General features: G+C 48.8%; 1 protein-coding gene, 1 long non-coding RNA gene and 1 pseudogene across 8 annotated transcripts in view; 1 reads left to right on the forward strand and 2 right to left on the reverse strand.

Moving 5' to 3' along the window:
* The window catches only part of LOC115642642 (zinc finger protein 436-like), a 936374-nt gene that overhangs the window by 425567 nt on the left and 490457 nt on the right, over nucleotides 1-20350 (forward strand). The window lies entirely within an intron of this gene.
* LOC115642612 overlaps nucleotides 1-20350 on the reverse strand; it is a 65746-nt pseudogene that overhangs the window by 3017 nt on the left and 42379 nt on the right.
* On the reverse strand, nucleotides 447-18327 carry LOC115642668. Of its 5 annotated transcripts, none has more exons than XR_003998220.1 (5): nucleotides 18225-18327; nucleotides 17050-17191; nucleotides 5342-5424; nucleotides 1872-1998; nucleotides 447-470 (listed from the first exon to the last, which is right to left on the reverse strand). It is a non-coding gene; the product is annotated as an uncharacterized LOC115642668 (long non-coding RNA). The 5 variants fall into 5 exon arrangements; XR_003998222.1 differs by lacking the exon at nucleotides 18225-18327 and adding an exon at nucleotides 17407-17440; XR_003998221.1 differs by having other exon boundaries at nucleotides 448-470; nucleotides 17078-17191.

A 20350-nucleotide genomic window follows, 5' to 3' on the forward strand; every position in this document is an offset into this window, starting at 1 on the left:
AAACAGATCTTAAGATGGTTAAAGAAAACTTAGTTTAATAGCAGTCTGTCTGGCAAGAAATCACTTCTCAATGCTTGTGGTTGTGAAATCCTCATTTTTGTACTGTTTTATCTTTATGGCCACTTTTACAATGTTAATCAGTCTGGTTCTCTAATTGTTTTTGTCTGCTGTATAATTAATTTTGCTAGGTGTATGTTAATTAGGGTAGTGGGATACAATTGGTTAGAGAATTATGTTTCAATGAGTTAGGATTGGGTTAATAAATTTCAGTACAATGATCGGTTAAGCAAAGGTATAGCTGAGAATATTACTATATAAACTGAGTCAAACAGGGGGGGAATAGGAACAGGGAACGGGGACACAGGGTAAATGCTCTGCGGCATCAGAGCGGATAAGGGCGACACGCCGCCGAAGAACCCAAGCCCCCTGAATCCTCTGGGCAGCCCTGGGTGACAGTCATTCTCTTGTCTCTGTCGGGTATTCCATTGATGTAGGTTACTCCCAGCCAGTCCTTAATGACCCATTCATATCACCCCATGACAGTTAGGTGACAAAACACCTCACGTCTCCTGCTCTTTATAATCATAGCAACACCAATCACAGCAGGAAATGAGGTGTGTATTGGCATCATACAAATATCACCAAAAGTCCCACCTCTATCTCAGACACACTGCTCACAGCCCCTGGAGAGAAAGCAAAGCACAGGAACTGGACGTTAGTCCCGCAAACACAGTGGAGGACAAGCTGCAATTCTCATACAGTGGTCAAAAAGGAGAGGCATGTTGGTCCCTACCCATAGAGAGGGGCTGGCTAGAGGCCTGATACCTGAAGGGCCATTCCATGAGCAGACCATGCAGGCAGGTCAAAGGCTTATCTACCCCAGAACTGTGACATCGCAAAAGCACATTTTGGGGCATTAGGAAATCTAGTAACTCAGGTGCAATGGGAAGGAGAATTAAACTCTCCCACTGTGAGGAGAAGGCTGGGGAATTAAACGCTAACATTCAAGAGCAACAGCCTCTAATTTTTCCGGAAAAGGAGAATGTAAGAAACAAGAACTGGGCTACGTAACCTCAGGAGGGACAGGCTCAAAGATCCAAGGAGCCTGGAGGGAAGACAGCTTGTGGCTGCTGCAGATGGGAAGAAGGGGGGACAAGACTCTCTCCAAACTCTCACTCTTCTTGACCCCAACCTGATTTTACGATCTATGAGCTAGTCTCACATCTTGAGGGCAATTTTATACTTGCTAGAGGTAAGATGCCATGATCAGAGTATTACTTATTATTTTGGTACATGCGTGGAAGCAAAGAGGTGAGCATAAAGAAATGGGTTAAGGGCAGGTCGACACTACAGCCGGGATTGACGCTCTGAGATCGATCTAGCCGTGGTCGATTTAGTGATACGATTTAGTAAACGTAGCCTAAGCTTGCTACAGTTCAGGGCCTTATATTAAGTTGAGGCTTTGCGAGAGTGGTTATGCTGAAGTCTAGGATTTACCTGAGGTTTGGGTAGGGATTCAGGGTTAAAGGTCTGGGATCCCCCACAGTTCTAGATCCCCAAACCTCTCCTCCCTCCCAAAGACCCACCCAGCCCACTTCCTGGGTGCCCTTCCTCCACACTACCCTCTGCTTCTTCCCATTACTCGCAGCCGGCACCACCTCCCGGCGCCTTGGGAGCTTCTTGTGTTCCCTCCTTATCCCTTATTACCTCCTCCCTCCCTGCTGCCTGCTAGTGTATGGGAGATAAGGAAAAAAAGGGGGACAAAGAAACTTGTTAAAACTTGAATGATGAATAAAGGTATAAAGTTATTACTGCTCCGGTCCTTTAGAGACCCCACAGCTTCTAATAACCCAGAGGACAGGACTTCTTACCCAGCGAGGTCACCGTCTCATAGTTCTCCTGCATGACATCCCTGTAGAGGGCTCTCTGAACAGGGTCCAGAAGAGCCCATTCCTCCCTAGTGAAATACACAGCCACCTCCTCGAAAGTCACCGGCCCCTGAAAAAGAAAGAGTCCAACACTCAGGACCTGCTGCCCCACTCACAACCCCACTATTCATGGAACAGCGGCACCAGGTAAATGGAAGCTCCAGGAGGCACATGTTAACAGAGTCCCACCTCACCTTGCCTAGAGCAGCCAGGAGGAAGAGAGAACCTTTGTGTCTCCCAGCTGACAGACGGAAGCAGGGTCATCACATTTATCACATACCTACTAGCCAGAGCTTAATATAGGAGATGGGGCTGTCTCTGGAGCCTGCTGGTAGCTCCCTGGTAGGAATTCCAACACTCTCCAAATAAAATATATGGAAGAAAGGGGAACTCAATAGTAAAGAATAGAAGTTAGAAGGTCAGAATTGTAGAAAGTTGGCAAGGGAAGCTATCAGAAATCAATGATCAACCAATGAAAATAAGAAGGAAGTTTTTAAAAGGACAAAATTAATCCTAACAATGGTCCAGATAACTAGAGTTTTGAAAGAGCTGCTGGAGGAGCATGGTGGACTGTTAATGTTGATTTTAATTACGACATGGAACACTTGGGAAATTCCAGAAGACTGGAATAAAGCTAATGCTGTGCCAATATTTAAAAAGTATAAAAGAGATGACGCAGCTAATTACAAGTGTGTCAGTCTGAAATCGATACTGGGCAAGAGAATGGAGCAGCCAATACTGATTTCACTAATAAAGAAGGAGGGTAATATAATTAGTACCCATTAAAAAGGTTTAGACACAATATATAATTAGTACCCATTAAAAAGGTTTAGACACAATAGATCCTATCAAACTAACTGGATATCCTTATTGGATGAGATCAAAAGTTTACTTGCAGCTAATAGTCCTGATGTAATATATATAGGCACATGAGTTGGTTCAGCACAATATTTTGACTAGAAAAATACAAAATACACAGGGCATGCATTAAATAGATTAAAAACTGGGATTTTAAATAGGGAACCATGGTCGAATGGATTTCTTTCTAGCGGGTTCCCGCAAGGATTGGATCTTGGCCCTGTGCTATTTAACATTCTTATCAATGACCTGGAAGAGAATATAAAATCATCACCAATAAAGTTTGCAGTTGCCACAAAGACTAGGGATGGGGGTAACTAATGAAGTGTCAGGAGGTTCAGGTTTCAGCACTGGGAGTCTGGGAAGTTGTCCCAGCCCTGGCTGAAGGGTTATTTCCTGTTCCACAAAGAGGGGAAGTTTCATTCCCAAAGCCTGTGCCTTGAAATTAGAACCTATCTGACACTACAACCCATATTCAACATAGTGGCAGGATTATAATATGATTAGGACATGACTCATTTTGTACAAAGTGTCTCATGTGTGGTGTCACTGGAAAAGTTTGATTTGCTGAATATGATTATCCTACCTGTGTGCACGGATCATGCTTGTATCTGAAGTCATGGATATTGACTCTGTATCTGTCTTTCAAATGCGCTTACTCTGGGTAACTGCCACAACGAGCCTTTCAGGTACAATGAAGAAGCCAGACAGTGCTGATGGCTCATCAGCAAAGAGAATGGACTGTGGAAGAGCTTCGCCCTCCTGTGAACATTTCAGCCAGCCTATGAGTCATGGCTACAATGACTCAGCAGGGCACTCTAGGGCATGTGACCAGACCACATGACAATGAACTTCGTTTTGGTACCTGTATTTTTACACAACCTGGACTGGGAACTTAGTTTCAAACAAAGGGTTCCTGCCATATGGAAAAGCTACATAAGATGGGGTGTGACATCATCTCTTGGCCTCATTCCCCGCACAAGAGAACTCCTGGAAACACCTGAGGAACAAAGACTGAACTGGGGGAAGTGTTGGTTCCAGGGTAAAGGGATTTCTAGCTTGTGTATGGAAACTTGGTGGACTGCTTGTATCATCAGTCAGGGTGAGAAATTGCTAATTCAAATTCTATCCAGATAGTATGTTAGGCTTGGTTTGAGTTTTTGGTTATTTGCTAAGTAATCTGCTTTGATCTGTTTGCTAACACTTATCGCTGGGAAATTGGCTGTTGTCTTCTCTCTCTCCTTGAGTGGCTTAGGTAACGCACTCAGGTAGCTTAGTTGGCTGCATGGAGCCACCTGCTGTCGTGTTGGGTGATAACAGGCCCTGGAGAGGCTGGCTGAATCTCCAGCAAAGCAGTGTGAGAAGGGCCAGCCCAGCTTGAGGGTTAGAGGGCACAGCGGTTCCCAGAAGCCCCCCAGACTGCACCCCGGGGTGACAACCCATCACAGCCTAAAGTACACAAGTCTCAGCAGTTTTGTCACATCCTGTCCCCTTCCCTTTCTCCACTAAAGATATTTCCTGCCTCCCACCACCTCTAGCAGATCCCACCAGTGGTGAGCTCCAGCCGGTTCGCATGAACAGGTTGTTAAATTTAGAAGCCTTTTTAGAACAGGTTGTCCCAGGACTATTGGTTCTAAAAAAGCTTTTAAATTTAACAAAGGATCGGGCAGTTGTCCACCCGGCCCCCAGCCCCAGCTCACCTCCCCCTCTCCTCTGAAAGCTCCATCCTCCTTCTCCTCCCCATCCCCTGCTTCCTGCAAAGCAAATGTTCAAGGGAAGCCTGAAACAAGCAGCAGGCAGGTAACCTGGTCCGGGGCGGGAGGGGGGTGTGACGGCACACGTGGCTCAGTCCGGCTCCACCTGGCCATGGTCAGGCGCCCCAGCCGGGTCCCGTCTAAGCACCCCTGGCTCGAGGCTGGTCCTGGCTGAGCGGCTCCGACCCGGCCCAGCTCAAGCCCCGCAGCACCGGTCCCAGCCGAGCAGCTCCAGCCTGGCTCGGGGAGTTGGGTCCTGTGGCACCAGTCACGGTCCCGGCCGAGCTGTCCCAGTCCTGGCCCCAGGCAGTGTGGTAAGGGGGCAGGGAGCAGGGAGGGGGTGTTTGGTGGGTTGTGGGGGGTGGATAGGGGTCGAGGCAGTCAGAGGGCAGGGAACAAGGGAATTGAATGAGGGCAACGGTCCGAGGGGGCAGTCAGGAAGGAGCAGGGGTTGGATGAGGTGAGGGGGGCAGTCAGGGACAGAGAGAAGGGATGGTTGGATAGGGCAGTGGTTCCGAGGGGGCATCAAGAATGAGAGGAGGGGTTTGATGGGGCAGTAGGGGGTAGTCGGGGACAGGGAAGGGGGGGGATGGATCAGGGGTCCCTGGGGGGATGTCAAGGAACAGGGGGGGGTTGGATGGGGCACGACCCCCGGGGGGGCATGAGCCCCTCATGAAGTGAGGAGGAAGGAACCTGTTGTTAATATTTTGGCAGCTCATCACTGGCGCCCACCCTCCTATACATTTACCGCTTCTCTCCCTCCAAGCAGAACCCACCACCAGCTCCCTGAGAATCCCTTACCTGAGCCAGCTCCATTGCAGCCATTGCCTTCCCCCTGGGAGGATGGGATGATCTGGAGCAAAACGTGAACGTTATTCTGTAGCCTGCCAGGGTGAGAAGGGCAATGTGAGAGAATTCAGACAGGGTTTCTCTCCTTTCCACATGTTGATTCCCCCCAGGATTTTCCCCTGCTAATGGACATCCTAGGTTCTGCCACACTGGGAAGCACAGAGTGACCCTATCCCAGTACAGGCCTAGTCCCCTCCTACCAGGATGTGACCCTCTGACACATGGTGAAACCCTCCCAGCAGCAGAGTCTCTCTGTTACACTTATCAAGTTTGCGGGCAATACCAAGCTGGGAGGGGTTGCAAGTACTTTGGGGGATAGAACTGAAATTCAAAATCATCTGGACAAACTGGAGAAACGGTCTGAAGTAAATAGGATGAAATTCAATAAGGACAAATGCAAAGTACACCGCTTAGGAAGGAACAATCAGTTGCACTGTCATAAACAGATAGTTAAGGGTTAAAGTCTCTTTTACCTGTAAAGGGTTAAGAAGCTCAGTAAACCTGGCTGACACCTGACCAGAGGACCAATAGGGGGACAAGATACTTTCAAATCTCAGTGGAGGGAAGTCTTTGTTTGTGCTCTTTCTTGTTGTTGTTGTTGTTCACTCTTTGGACAAAGAGGGACCAGACGTCCATCCAGGCTCTCCAAATCCTTCTGAATCAGTCTTTCATGTTTCAAAATTGTATGTATAGCCAGGCAAGGCGGATTAGTCTTATGTTTGTTTTTTTCAACTTGTGAATGCTTCTGCTTTGCTGGAAGGATTTTTACCTCTGTTTGCTGTAACTTTGAATCTAAGGCTCGGGGGGAGGTCCCTCTAGTCTATATGAATCTGAATACCCTGTAAAGCATTTTCCATCCTGATTTTACAGAGATAATTTTTACCTTTTCTTTTTTTAATCAAAAGCTTTCTTTTTGAAGAACCTGATTGATTTTTTCCCTTGTTTTCAGATCCAAGGAGATTGGAATCCGAACTCACCAGGGATTGGTGGGGGGAAAGGAGGAGGGAGGGTTAATTCCTCCTTGTTTTAAGATCCAAGGAGTTTGGATCTGTGTGAAGCCTCTCAAGGCTGCCCAGGAAGGAGAAGGTTTTGGGGGGACAGAAGGTGTGTCTGACACAGAACTTCTGGCTGGTGGCAGCATACCAGATCTAAGCTAGAAATTAAGCTTAGAAGGGTCCATGCAGGTCCCCACCATCTGTACCCTAAAATTCAGAGTGGGGAAAAAACCTTGACTGCACACATACAAAATGGGAAATAACTGCCCAGGAAGGAGTGCTATGGGAGTTATAGTGGATCACAAGCTGAATATGAGTCAACAGAGTTATGCTTTTTTTGCAACAGTAAGTATCATTCTGGGATGTATTAGCAGAAGTATTGTAAGCAAGACATGAGAAGTAATTCTTCCGCTCTACTCTGCACTGATTAGGTCTCAACTGGAGTAGTGTGTCCAGTTCTGGGGGCAACATTTCAGGAAAGATGTGGACAAAATGGAGAAAGTCCAGAGAAGAGCAACATAAATGAATAAAGGTCTAGAAAACATGGCCTATGAGGGAAGATTGAAAAAACTGGGTTTGTTTAGTCTGGAGAAGACTCAGAGGGGACACGATCACAGTTTTCAAGTACATAAAAGGTTGTTACAAAGATGCCAGAAAAAAATTGTTGTTCTTAACCTCTGAGGATAGGACAAGAAGCAATGGACTTAAATTACAGCAAGGGTGGTTTAGGATGGAGATTAGGAAAAAAACTTCCTAACTGTCAGAGTGGTTAAGCACTAGAATAAATTGTCTAGTGAGGTTGTGGAATCTCCATCACTGGGGATATTTAAGAGCAGGCTGGAAAACACCTGTCAGGGATTGTCTAGATAATATTGAGTCCTGCTTTGAGTGCATGGAACTGGCCTAGATGACCTCTCGAGGTCCCTTCCAGTTCTATAATTCTATGAAGCAAAGGCCAGAGAAGAGCAGAATCAAAGGAGTCACTCTGGGGGATTCTCCCTGTCACTGATCCCAAGGCAGCTCTCTCAGGTTTACAAAGCTGTTTGATGCTCCAGCCTTTATACAGTCTCTCCTAGGAGTGCCCCTTTCATGGGCTGGGCCTAGTTTTAGCCTTTGGGACTAAAACCCAGGGGCTCTGAGACTGGGCCTTCTTGCCTCAAAACATCTCGTTTTTTTCTTTGGCTCCCTAGTGAATCCAAATGAGTAGATACTCCTGACAGAGACTGTGAACATGAGAACGTCAGAGCTGCCCACTGCATCAGAGCAATGGTCCATCCAGCTCAGTGGCCAATGCCAGGGGCTTCAGAGGGAATGAACAGAACAGATAATCATCAAATGATCCACCCCGTCAACCATTCCCACCATCTGGCAAACAGAAGCTAGAGACACCATTCCTGCCCATCCTGCCTGTGACACTGGCAGATGAGGTGTTAGCTCTTGCAAAAGCCCCCATGTCTTCATTGAACAGGGACAAACGTATAGCTGGAATCAGTCAGACTCACCCTGTGTTAGTATTAGGGATTAGGATTATAAGAATGCATTTACACTTTATTGAATACTTGTGAGTTGCTGCCTGGGTTAATATCTGACTAGTTGCATTGTGAGCCTCTGTGGCTCTGTAAATCACCAGACAGGAGAGAGACTTTACCTAGGTGAAGTGCTGACTGGCAACCGAATGCATTACATCCTGCCTGGCAGGAAAGGTTCATCAACACCAGAGAGACTATTATGGGATGTTAAAGACAACAAAAGACTGTTGTTGTGCTCTTGACTTCCCATTAGCTGAGTTTGCAGCTCAGAGCACATGGCAGGAAGGGGACAAAAAAACCCATACAGAACGAACTGATTTATCTGTATGCTGCTTGGACTCTGTGATGGGCAAAGTTTCTAGATATAAGTAAGAAATAGCCAGCTGATTAGCCTGGGTTAGTCCTAAGGAAGATATAGGGCTTGCTTATCATAGAAGCTTCTATTACCTTTTGAAAATTTAAGACTGTAACTTGTCTGCATCTATAGGACTACCTGCTTTAAATTCGTAAACAACTTTTGTTTCCTTTAGATAAGTCTTAATACAGGTTATTACAGGACTGGCTACAAGTATTGTCTTTGTTGTGAGATCTAAGATTCAATTGATCTCAGTAAGTGACTGGTCCTTTGGGACAAGGTCAGGCTTGACAAAGCCCTGGCTGGGATGATTTAGTTGAGGATTGGTCCTGCTTTGAGCAGGAGGTTGGACTAGATGACCTTCTGAGGTGCCTTCCAGCCCTGATATTCTATGATTCTACGACTGGCAGTAACCTGAACATTGCTGTGATTCGTAGGGTAAGGCAGTGGTTTTCAACTAGGGGTCCTGGGCCCGCTGGGGACCACTAGCAGGTTTCAAGGCAGGCGCCAAGCAAGACTAGCATTAGACTCACTGAGGCCCAGGGCAGAAAGCTTAAGTCCCAGCAGATGGGGCTGAAGTCCAGGGCCCTGAGCTCCTACCTGGGGCTGAAGCAGAAGCCTAAGCAATGTAGATTTGTGGAGCCCCTGTGGCATGGTACCCCAAGAGAAGAAGAAAGTGCCCTGAGGACTCAGCCAGAAGGTTGAGCCCTGACACACTGCTGGCTTAGACGGTCTCTGACCGTCAGGAAGGGCTAGCAGTGAGGGAAGACTGGCAACTGATGGTTGGAGGGGTGAAGAGGTTTGGGTTATGGGGGGAAAGAAGCGTCTGGGACTGGATAACCTGGGGCTGGGAAGTCTCCACAGGGGACACTTGCTCCTCCTGTGCCCTTTCCACCCCTCTTGCAAGTAGAGAATGACCACCCTGCCCCACCCCAAGAGGCAGCCGTGTCTCAGGACTCTCCCAAGTTGCACCCACTAACTCTCTCCCCATTTGGGGTAGAGCTCGGGGCAACAAATTACCACCAAGATGAACCCAGCTGCTGCTGCCTGTTCTGGTGCCACAGGGACCTCTGGTGGGTGAAAGGCAGAACTGTAGCACTTCTCAGGCAGAATGTATCTTCTTCAAGCCAAAAAAAAGAAATTCTGCGCTGGACATGAATTCTGTGCATACGTAGTGCTGCAGAATTCCCACATGAGTAACTCACACCTGGCACAATCATAACCTGCTCACTCCCATCTCTTCTCCCTATGTGTCGAGTCCCAGAGCTGCTGCTGTCATTAATGCACACAGGCTTTCACTCCCGTTAGTGCTGGCAAGACCCAATCCAGTTACAGGACTGAACCCTTATTTTCCTATCACATGGGGCAGTCTCAGGTGAGGGGGAGTTGAGATGGGGAGGGGGTACAAAGGGGAAAGTTGTTGTACCCATGTTGGTCCCAGGATAGCAAACAGGTATTTTTAATTGGTTCTAAAAAAATCACCGCACCCACCTTGTCTCTTCAAGAAATTTGAAAGTGGCGGAAGGAGACAAACAGGAAGACAGAGCTCATGACTCTAAGCCAAACATTTCAAACCCCTGGAAGAAACTACATTTCCCTTCTGCCCCGGGTATGTTTGTATCCTATATGAGGGACCACCCCATTCCCCTCATAGCAGCAACGGGAGACTGCAGCCAGCCCCAGGTGGTCTTTCCCAATCCTGGGATGTTTGTTGTGACAAAGTTTTTTGTGTAGTGGGTGCACGGGCTGGGTACAACTGGACCCGTCTGCAGATTGGAAAGTCAGGGCAACTCTAGCACAGCTTAGGGGCTGTGGGCAGGGGGAGCAGTTCTGGAGCTGGGCCTCTGTCCTCTCTAGCTCCCATGGCAGATGGCTCTGGCAGCATCAAGTGGGTCCATCACTACAGGGGAAGATTGGGGTAGTGTCTGAGATCAGGGTGAGAATTGGAGGGGGGGTCCATGCTCAAGAATGGGGGATGGAATTCACCTCCCCACCCCTCTGCAGAGCTCAGCAACTAGTGCTTTATCCAGTGAAGTGAATTTCACTCTGGGTGACTTTGAGTCAGCCACATAAAGATCCTTGTGCCTTAGGTTCCACACTGGCCACAGGAGTTTACTAGTTCTACCTACCCAGACTGCTGGGGGCAGCCAGGGATAGTTAGTAGGTTATGGGAACTAGAAGATGAAAATTCACTAAAAACAATGATATTTATGTGTTTATTATTAAATCCCCAGATACCCACCAATCCCCGTCCTCCTTCCAATGAGCTATAAATATCTAAGGGACTCAGCTACTGATCCTGCAGTCAGTTCCTGCCCTTTCCCACTTTCTATAGCAGCCCTTTTAAGAACAGGGCAGGGAAACATGTAAATACTTTGAACCAAATTCCAGAAGCTGCTGAGCATGGAGAAGTTCAAATGAAACCAAGGTTCCGTCTCTCCAAGGACCTGGCCCCTAGTGCAAAATAACAGACACTCCCCAGAAATCTGAAATGGCCACTTGATAACTGATAAAATGTTAATAATCTGTTCATTTCTGGGAATTACCAAAAAGAGAAACAGCCCAGTGGCAGTTATATCCTGAGGAAAAGATCTCATGTGTCTTCAGATCATACTCATTTGTAACCTGGAACTTTATACACTAAAATGCCTAATTTGTAGCCCTTCGTTGATTGCCTGGTGTCACCACAGGGCAGAATTAAGGTTGGTGCCTTAGTTGTGAATTTCCATCCCCTAACATATTGCAATTGCTGTTAAGTGGGTTTGTCAAAATTCATTTTGTCTATTTCTTTCTTTTAATTTCAATAGATAGCGATATTTTTAAGCCCTTTTTTCAATGTTTACAATTTCAATGTTCAGAGCTGTGGGAAGTTATGGGGGTCGTCAGACAACAATTATTTAATTACAGTAATTGCTGAGATTCCAAAAGCCAAATCATATAACGGTTCAAAGAGAAATTGTCAATGTCACATGCACAGTATACAGTGTAAATATCCTTAAATCAAACTCGACTTTCTCCAGAAGCATTTCTGTATATTACCTATATAAATATTTTTTCATCTGTGTGTGTGTGTGTACAGTAAAATCAACATTTACTGCAATTTATTCATAAAAATCTAATCATTTCAAGCATAATTTTAAGTAATGAAGTACTTCAGTTCTTTCACTTCCTAGACTGGAATGTTTCATTTCATGATAATTAGTCCCTCCCTGTGATGTATTTTACTCTCAGTACCGTAACCCTCTTGTGATATAGCTCCTGTCTGGGAGCTCTGCTGAGACCAGTGGCATTATGATCAGAAGGTGACACACTGACACATGAACAGAGACACACGGGGGAGGGTGGAGGACGAGGTAACATGGAGCCTACCAGGATTGAACATGGCCCTAAGAGCAAACGCTCTCTCAGCCTCTCCTCTCTCCCACCTCCCAGAGGCAGTAATTCTGAGAAATCATTCCCTGAAATCTAAATAGCCCCAGTATGAGAGACATTAACGCAGGTACCTTAGGGGCTGCTGTGCCAACCCCCTGCCTTGACGAGGGGGATGAAGAATTTCTGTAGAAATGGGTTAGGCTAGGAGAGGGCAGAGCTGATGTGGGACTGGGAGCCAAGTTGACCAAGAGGCCAGAACTCATGGGGGGTTTGGGAGAAGCAGTCAACAGGACTGGGTAGAGGCACTTCAGTGTATTTTCCCCATTAACCATTCTGCCATGTATTTAATTTAGAAACTTTTCATTACATCTAAACACCGTGGAGCTAAGCTGGGTTGATGCATTTCCACTTACAGTGGTACAGTTTTAATCAGATGTTTAATCAGATGCTTATGCAACACAAAGCAGTCAATAATGGGTGTGCTTTCATTCATTAACTTGACTGTGTGGGCTTGGCTACACTTGAGTTACAGCGCTGGTGGTGGCTTACAACGCTGTAACTTACTCTCCATCCACACTGGCAAGGCACATACAGCTCTGTATCTCCCTGGCTGTACACCACCTTGGCCTGGGGAATCACGACTATAGCGCTGCTCTTGCAGTGCTGGGGTGCCAGTGTAAACAGTGATTAATCTTACTATGCTGTCACTGACCTCCGGAACCTTCCCATAATGCTTTTAAGTAGAGATAACACTCTTTGTTTTGTTGTGATGCCTCTCTTTGTTTTGTTGTGAACTCGGGGCTCCCGGAGCTGCTTATCTAAAAACCAAACACAGCTCCTGTTTGCTCCAGCAGAGGCAGGGGGATCCCTTTGGAATGTTTGCTTGAGGACAGAAGCAGCCCGGAGGCGGGGCGGGAGGTCCGTTTTGGACCAGCTGCTTATCTGGTCTGAAGGCTATTTGCATTTAGTGAATGAGGGGTGGGGGAAGGGGTCAAAACTTTGAAAATGATTGAACGTTGGTTTTGTGTATCTTCAAGTCCTTAGAACTTGCAAGGCAGGGAGCTGACACAGTGTCAGCTCCAAAAATCCACTCTGTCTCCCCCACGCTCCCTGTCACACTCCACTCCACCCTACCTCCCTCTTTTGAAAAGCACGTTGCAGCCACCTGAACGCTGGGATAGCTGCTCATAATGCACCACTCCCAACATCACTGCAAATGTGGCCACACTGCAGCGCTGGTAGCTGTCAGTGTGGCCACACTGCAGCGCTTTCCCTACACAGCGGAACGAAGACAGCTTTAACTCCCAGCGCTGTACAGCTGCAAGTGTAGCCAAACCCTGTGCTGGGCATCACTTTTAAAAAAAGATGGTGTGAGGGAGTGTCAAAATTTTAGGTATTAAGAAATGGGAAGTAGGTGTCAGTTTCTTTCTCATGCATTTCTCTCATAATTTTAATGTCACTTTTGAATCAGTATTAATACCATGTTGTTTTAACAGCAGTAGGGTCCATTTGTATAATTGTTTGCAAGATTTGATTGGATACTGTGAACCAGCCATCTTCATCTTTGATTTTGAGATTCCTAAATACAATCCAGTGCACCTCTCCTGAAAGACTGCAACCCCTGGCCGGTGACATGCTCCTTAGAGAGCAAACACCTGACGAGCCCTTTTGCCCTAAAATGCGCATTTGGCTCTTTGACTTTGCTTTATCCACCCCATCAGAAAATGCTGTAGGGAACTCAGTCATTACAGCCGACTGCCAATAGGTACAGATCTACCAGCTATGGGCCAACATTCAAATGGTTCTGTTTGTTTATCTTGCATTCAGCTTTGCAATTCTTAGATCCCATTTAAAAACTGGAAGTGAAATAACCGAAGCAAGTTAAGAAGAGAGCGGCATCGGGCACGGGGGGGGGGGGGGGGGGGAACAAAAAATGGAAAGAACTGACTATGCAAAAAGGAACATCGCAAACTATCAGAGCCCCAGACCCCCGTCCAACAGAACCCACCCCAGTCAGGCATATCAAGCTGAGTCCCTGAAAACTGAACCCAGTGAACGCTGCGTGTTCCAGGCAGAGCTACGGTGTGTGCGTCTGCTCTACTGACATGCTGCTTTGGTATGGAAGGCACCACGGCCACAGGGAGCAGAGACATGGACTCCTACATAACACAATCCCAGACACACCTCCAATGCTGCATCCCCTCCCCACCACCCCACTGTCTGCCATGCCCTCCCCTACCTCCACATGGCCATTCTCAGCTTATTGCTAACACTTCCTCCCAGCCTTCAGCACTATAAATAAATAAAACATGGTGTTAGAAAAGATAGATTGTGCCACAGAAACCTGATCTGGATGTGAGTGAGGTTTTTGATACAGTTCCACATGGGAAACTATTCGTTAAATTGGAGAAGATGGGGATTAATATGAGAAGCGAAAGGTCAATAAAGAATTGGTTAAAGGGGAGTCTACAAGGGGGACATATTGAACAGTGAGTTGTCAGGCTGGAGGGAGTTACTAGTGGAGTTACTCAGATCAGTCTTGGGACCAATCTTACTCAACACTTTTATTAGTGATCTTGGCACAAGAAGTGGGAGTGGGACACAAAGCCGGGAGGGATTGCCAATATGGAGGAGGACAGGAAAATCATACAAGAAAATCTGCATGTCCTTGAAAGCTGGAGTAATAGAAATGGGATGAAAATGAACAGTGCACAAATTCTAGTTGTTAATCCCCAAGTGCATAATTTTGCAATAAGCTGGGGATTTATCAATTGAAGTGACAGATGAGGAGAAAGACCTGGGTGTATTGGTTGATCACAGGATACTTATGAGCTGCCAATGTGATGAAGCCGTGAAATAGGTTAATGCAGTTCTAGGATAGATCAGGTGAGGTATATCCAGCAGACACATGAGAGGGTTAGTGCTGTTATACAAGGCACTGATGAGACCTCATCTGAAATACACCTCTACCTTCTGCCCTTAAAGTCTCTGAGTCTATAAACTGTGCTTTGTGTTGCACAGACACTGATGGAGATCAGGGCCCCATCATGCAGCACGTGGCAGAGAACCTGACTGAGATCAGCACCCCCATTCTGCTGGGCACTGCACAGACAGAGAGGGACAGTCCTTGCTCCAAAGAGATCACAAGCCAAGTAGACAATGGGTAGGAGGAAAACAGAGGGGGGCTGTGACTTCCCCAAGATCACCAACCAGGTCAGGGACAGAGCCAGGAACATACCCTGTTAACGCCAGAGCCACATCACCGGCAGATTGGAAAGGTCATCAGACCCCATTGTATTAGGCTGGAGGAAGAGGTGGTTTGTCCATGGATGCACAGGCTGTCTTGGTCCCTGCACACAGCTGGGTGTGTGTGTCATGGGTCAGGAGAAGTCAGTGTCCAGTCCTGCGGGGCTGTGTTCCTGGCTCATACCTCCAGCACTCACTGCTGCCCCTCCCTTACCAGCTGCACTGGTCAGCCAGCCCCAGGCCTCTATGAGGTCACTGTCCCTCCCACTCCACCACTTCAAACCTTCAAACAGGGACATGGTGCACCAGTGCCAGAGTGCACTAGTGTAAAGTCTGTCTGTACTAAGGGTTTGCACCAGTGCCTAAAACACCAGTGTGGCAGAGACCTTCAGTGCCCAAAACAGCAGTACGGTGGCACTAGAACTGGAATCTATTTCTAGCTCTGTCACAGACCTTGCACACATCAGTGTTTCTCCTCTCAACTTTAGTCTCTTAACCCAGCTGCCCACTCACTGGGGTCTCCTCTTTCCAGAGCTGCTCACCACTAAAATCTGTGTGCGTGTCACCAGAGCTGAGGTAGTTCAGCTCTGGAATAGTCTTACAAGGAGGGCTGTGGAGTTTCTTTCCCTGGAAGTTTTTAAGAACAAGTAGGACAAACCTCTGTCAGAGATAATCAACATATACTTGGCACTGCCTCGGCAGAGACAGCTGGACTTGATGACATCTTGAGGTGCTATCTAGCCCTACATTTCTAGGATGCTATGCGATATATACGTATAAAACAACTTACAGAGAAAAATCGCGCAACAACATTATGTCAGGCCATTCAAAAAACAACAACAAAAAAATACACTCCACAGCATAAAATGACAATACAAAGGAGAAGAAAGCAAACAATGCAAGCTAACACACCTTAGGACAAAAGTACACAATGCAAAATAGCTCAACTCAAACCAACATAACACAGACACCAAACAAGCTGAGGCAAAACAACGCACCATAAAACTATGCAACACAGCATGGTGCATCATAGTTCCAAAAGGCACCATGCAAAACAGCTCAGCGTAGAACAGGACACAGCACAAAAGAGAATTATTTCAGTGTAGGCCTGGAAGGGATCTTGAGAGGTCATCTACTCCAGCCTCCTGTGCTGAGGCAGAACCAAGTATCCTTAGACATTCCCAGACTGGTGTCTCTCTAACCTGGTCTTAAAAACCTCCAGTGAAGGAAATTCCACAGTCTCCCTTGGAAGCCAATGCAAGGCAAACACAGGCCAAAACAACACTGTACACACACACGCTGGGCTTGGGGTTAAGGGGAGAGGCAAGAAGTGAAACAATCTGGGTTCATTTCCCAGTTTTGCCCCAAATTCTCCATGCAAACTTGAGCAAATTACTTCAGCTCTCTGAGCTTCAGTTTCCCCATCTGTAAAATGGAGAGTCGCCTCCCATCACTGGCCTATTTAGCCTTTGAGATTTTTGTGGCAAGGCCTGTCCCTGTGGGCATGTTGACACTGCAGTCAGACACTGGCGGCTGGCCCGTGCCCGCTGACTTGGGCTCACATGGCTCAGGCTGTGGGGCTCTTTAATTGTGGTGTCCATGTTCCGGCTGGGGCTGCAGCCCAAGGTCTGGCACCCTCCCACCTCACAGGGTCCTACTGCCTGGCTCCAGCCCAAGCCCAGACATCTACACTGCAATTAAACAGCCCCTGAGCCTGAGTCCTGTGAGTCTGAGTCAGCTGGCATGGGCCAGTGGGGGTGTTTTAACAGCAAGGTAGAGATACCCTTGGTGTCTTTCCGCACCTGTCAGAATGGGGACCCTGATCTTGGTCAGTGTCTGTGCAGAGCCCTGCACAACAGGAAGCCTGATCTCAGTTGGGGACTCTGCAATTCCCAGCATTACAAGATCCCTGATTTTGTTAAGGGCCCCTGCAGCAACTGGCAAAATGTGGGGGCAGGATCTCTGTCAGGGTCTGTGCAGTGCACAGTACAGTGAAGGGGTGTGATCTTTGTTAAGGTCAGTGCAATGCCAGGCCCAACAAGGACGTAGATCTCAGTCGAGGTCTCCAAAGTGCCCAGAACAATGGAGGCAGTGGTTTGGGTCACAGTCGTGTCCTGCCTGGCACAAGGGGGGCTGTGATCTCGGTGCAGGTCTCAGTTTTACCTGGCACAACAGTGTGGTCTGATCTCACCTCAGGGTCTCTTCTGTGCCTGGCAGAACAAGGACCAGATCTTGGGGTCTCTTCAGCACCTGGCAGAACAGGGCCATGCTCAGTACGATAAGAGCCCTGATCTCAGTCACACACCTGGAGAGAAAAATTTGATATCAGTATTTCAGAACTGAAGAGAAAATGGGGCACAAACTAAATATTTGTCAATATAAGGGACAAGCATCAACATGTGGGGAGAGTTTATGTCACCATTCAACAGTTCAAGAGAAAAGAGGGGAAATTGGAGAGGATTATACAGGGATATTGAATCAACAACAGAATGGGACAGATTCTTCTTGCCTCACACTCACAGGGCCAGGAGGGAGCCCTGGGTGATGTCTTTTCACGGGGGAAAGGAGCGGGGCTGGAGTCAGAAGGTCACTGGTTGTGGGGAGGGGCTGGCAGTGGGGTCTGGGAATGTGACCAGAAGGTGATGGGGAGGGGGGAGTAGCTGGGACTGGGAAACCTGGGGCTGGGCCATCTCTATGGGGGACACTTGTTCCTCCCTCACCTTCCCATGCCCTGTTGCCAGCAGAGAGGGCCTGTTTCAGGGCCCCCCCAGCCCAGCCCAGAGGTGTCCCTGTCTCAGGCCCCCCCCAGCCTCTGCCCAGTTCAGAAATCACTCGGGGGAACCATTTCCCACCCACACAAGGACAAATCCCTGCAGGTGAAAATGGGGGAAACACCCCAAACCTGAGATCTGAACTGGCCATTGGCGAAGGGCAGAGAAAATGGGGCACAATGGGGGGAGGGGAACAGGGAACTTCTCAGGGGTTGGGGGAGGGGGGGTCACCCTGGGTGCTGCTCGTTGCTCTCTAGGGAGAAAGGGGGCAGGGCGGGAGAGGAGGGGGGTCCCCACGGGGGGGGCAGCGGTAAATCCGAGGGGATCTCAGCCCCCCCCTTTCTCTCCCCGCTCCTCGGGGGTCACCTGCCCCCCCCCCCCCGGCCATGTCCGGGCTGCACAGACATTTCCCCCCCGCCCCTTTCCCAGCCCCCCCGCCCGGCCACCGCCCCTCCCCCCGCCCGGCCCCCGCGGGGCCCCAGGGCAGAGCCTGGCCGGGCGCGGGGGGGTTACTGAAGGGCTCTCCCGCCGCGATCTGCGCATGCCCAGAGCCCCCACGGCACAAACCCTTCTCCGGCCCCGGGAGAGGCTCCAACGGCCCCGCGCGAGCCAGGCAGAACCGGAACGACCCGCGCGCGTTTGCAACTCGGCTGCTTCTCTCCCACACAACGTCACTTCCGGTCCAGGGAGAGTCAGGAACTACATCTCCCAGCCTGCCTCGCTGTCGCTTCCACCCTCTCCAGCCCAGGGAAGGGAGGGGTCAGCTGTTGAAATCGCGCATGCTCCGTGCGAGCCCCGCTGGCGACCGTGGGAAAGTGGCTCTGCCCCGGGAGCCTGGGAGCCGCCTCGGCCCCAGTGGAGCCGCAGCAGGATCCGCCCGGCCCGCTGGGATGGGGGAGCCCGGGGCCCGGCCGGGGGGGGGGGTGTCGGGCAGGGAGGGGAGAAGCCGGAGTTGGGGGGGGAAGGTCAGTGGGACACGGGGGGGTTGAACTGTCTCTGGGCAGCCAGGAAATTCCCGGGGGGGGGGGGGAAGTAGTGGATGGGGGGGGGAGTTAATTGGACTCTGTCCCTGTTTGTGCCACTAGCCTCTCGCCCCCGATACAAATTCTGTCTAGTTCTGCCCCTTTTCTCTCTAAGTGTCAGACATGATCCGGGGCGATCTCCCCCCTTCCCCCCCAATGATCAGCTCTCCCATCTCCCCCAATTCCCCCCCGTCTCCCCCTGATTCCGATTTTCCACCTTCAGTTGCAGTTTGTGACACGTTTTCTCTGCAAATCTCAAGGGTTGATATAAAATACCCTAAACATTTGCTCCACTTCTCTCTAGTTGTCTATTTCTAATTGAATAGCCCTGAGATTTTCCTGTCTCTCTAATTATAAAATACCAAGAGAAAATCAGATTTACACCCTTTCTCAGCTTCTTGAACATGAATATAAAACGTTTGCAAATGGCCCATTTCCTCTCTATTCATTTAACAAATATTGATGGGAAACACTGAGATTTTACTGCGTATCTGATATAAACTGATATAAAAGCCCTTTGATTTTCTACTTTCCTCTCTATTATTTGCAAAAATAGAGCCAAAATCGCTCAGATTTCCAGCCTTTCTCTTTCATTTCTATGTTATTTTCAAATGTCAGTTAAAAATCCTTTCTTGTTTGGGGCTGTTCCCCATGTTCCTCAATCCCAGCAACTTCTCCTTTCTTGGAGGAAACTTGTTGCCCTGAATCATTCTCCATCCTGGAGGCTGCAGCGGGTTAAATTTCCCGGTGTTGATCTTTTCCCCTCTCCTTTGAGAACCATTTCTTCCCTCCTTTATCTGTATTAAAATGTTTGCCGCTGAAAGAGACCAGCCACATCTTTAATACACATCAGAGCCAGAGGCCTCCCCCTGTTTGGGGATCAGTGGTTCCCAGCTGGTAACAGGAGAGTTGGCTGGACCCTTTTCTTTTCTCCAGCTGGCACGGGATGAGGTCATCACTCTGAGTGCAGCATGGGTCCAGAAGTATCCCCAACCCCATGACAAAGGGTCTGTGTGAGGGGTTGATTCCCCCAGTGCTAAGATGTAGCCACTTCTAAGGTGGATCCATGGAGACCATTATTTGCTAGTGACAGGCCATGGACATTTCTTACCTTTCTTGCCCTCCAGGCCTTCCATTGTCCTGTTAAAGAGGCATCTCCCAGGGCTCCCTCTGCCTGTGTGACTGGCCAGCAGGAGGCGGTGATAACTTTCTATCCACTTATCACACTCTGTGAGGTAACACTGTTGTGGGGGGAGGGTGTCTGTGTGGGGAGATGGCAGCTGAATGGTGGCTTCTGATAGGGAGAGGTGTTTGGGTGGCTGGGCAGGGGGTACCCTAGTCAGGTTGGTGGGTTGTGGAGGTTTTGGGTTTTGGGGGGGGGGTAGTTCTGATGTGTCTATCCCTGAGGCTATGGGTCTTGGAGGTGGGTATTGCTGGGGGCTTGGTGGCTACAGAACAGTAGGGGTGGGTGTCTCCTGGTGGGGCAGGACAGGGGGTTAGAGGGAGCCTGGTTCTGTGCCAGGGGCTCCGTCTGGGCTTCCCCAGCTGCAACGATCCCAGGAGCCAATGCCCAGTGTGCAGAGCTGGGGGAGGGGATCTCTGGCACTAGGTCAGGGAATGCCGGGGAAGCAGAGTGAGGGGTCCCACTGTAAAGCATCAAGGGGTCCTGCT

Source organism: Gopherus evgoodei, unplaced genomic scaffold (assembly GCF_007399415.2).
Source record: "Gopherus evgoodei ecotype Sinaloan lineage unplaced genomic scaffold, rGopEvg1_v1.p scaffold_43_arrow_ctg1, whole genome shotgun sequence".
NCBI classification, from domain to species: Eukaryota; Metazoa; Chordata; order Testudines; family Testudinidae; genus Gopherus; species Gopherus evgoodei.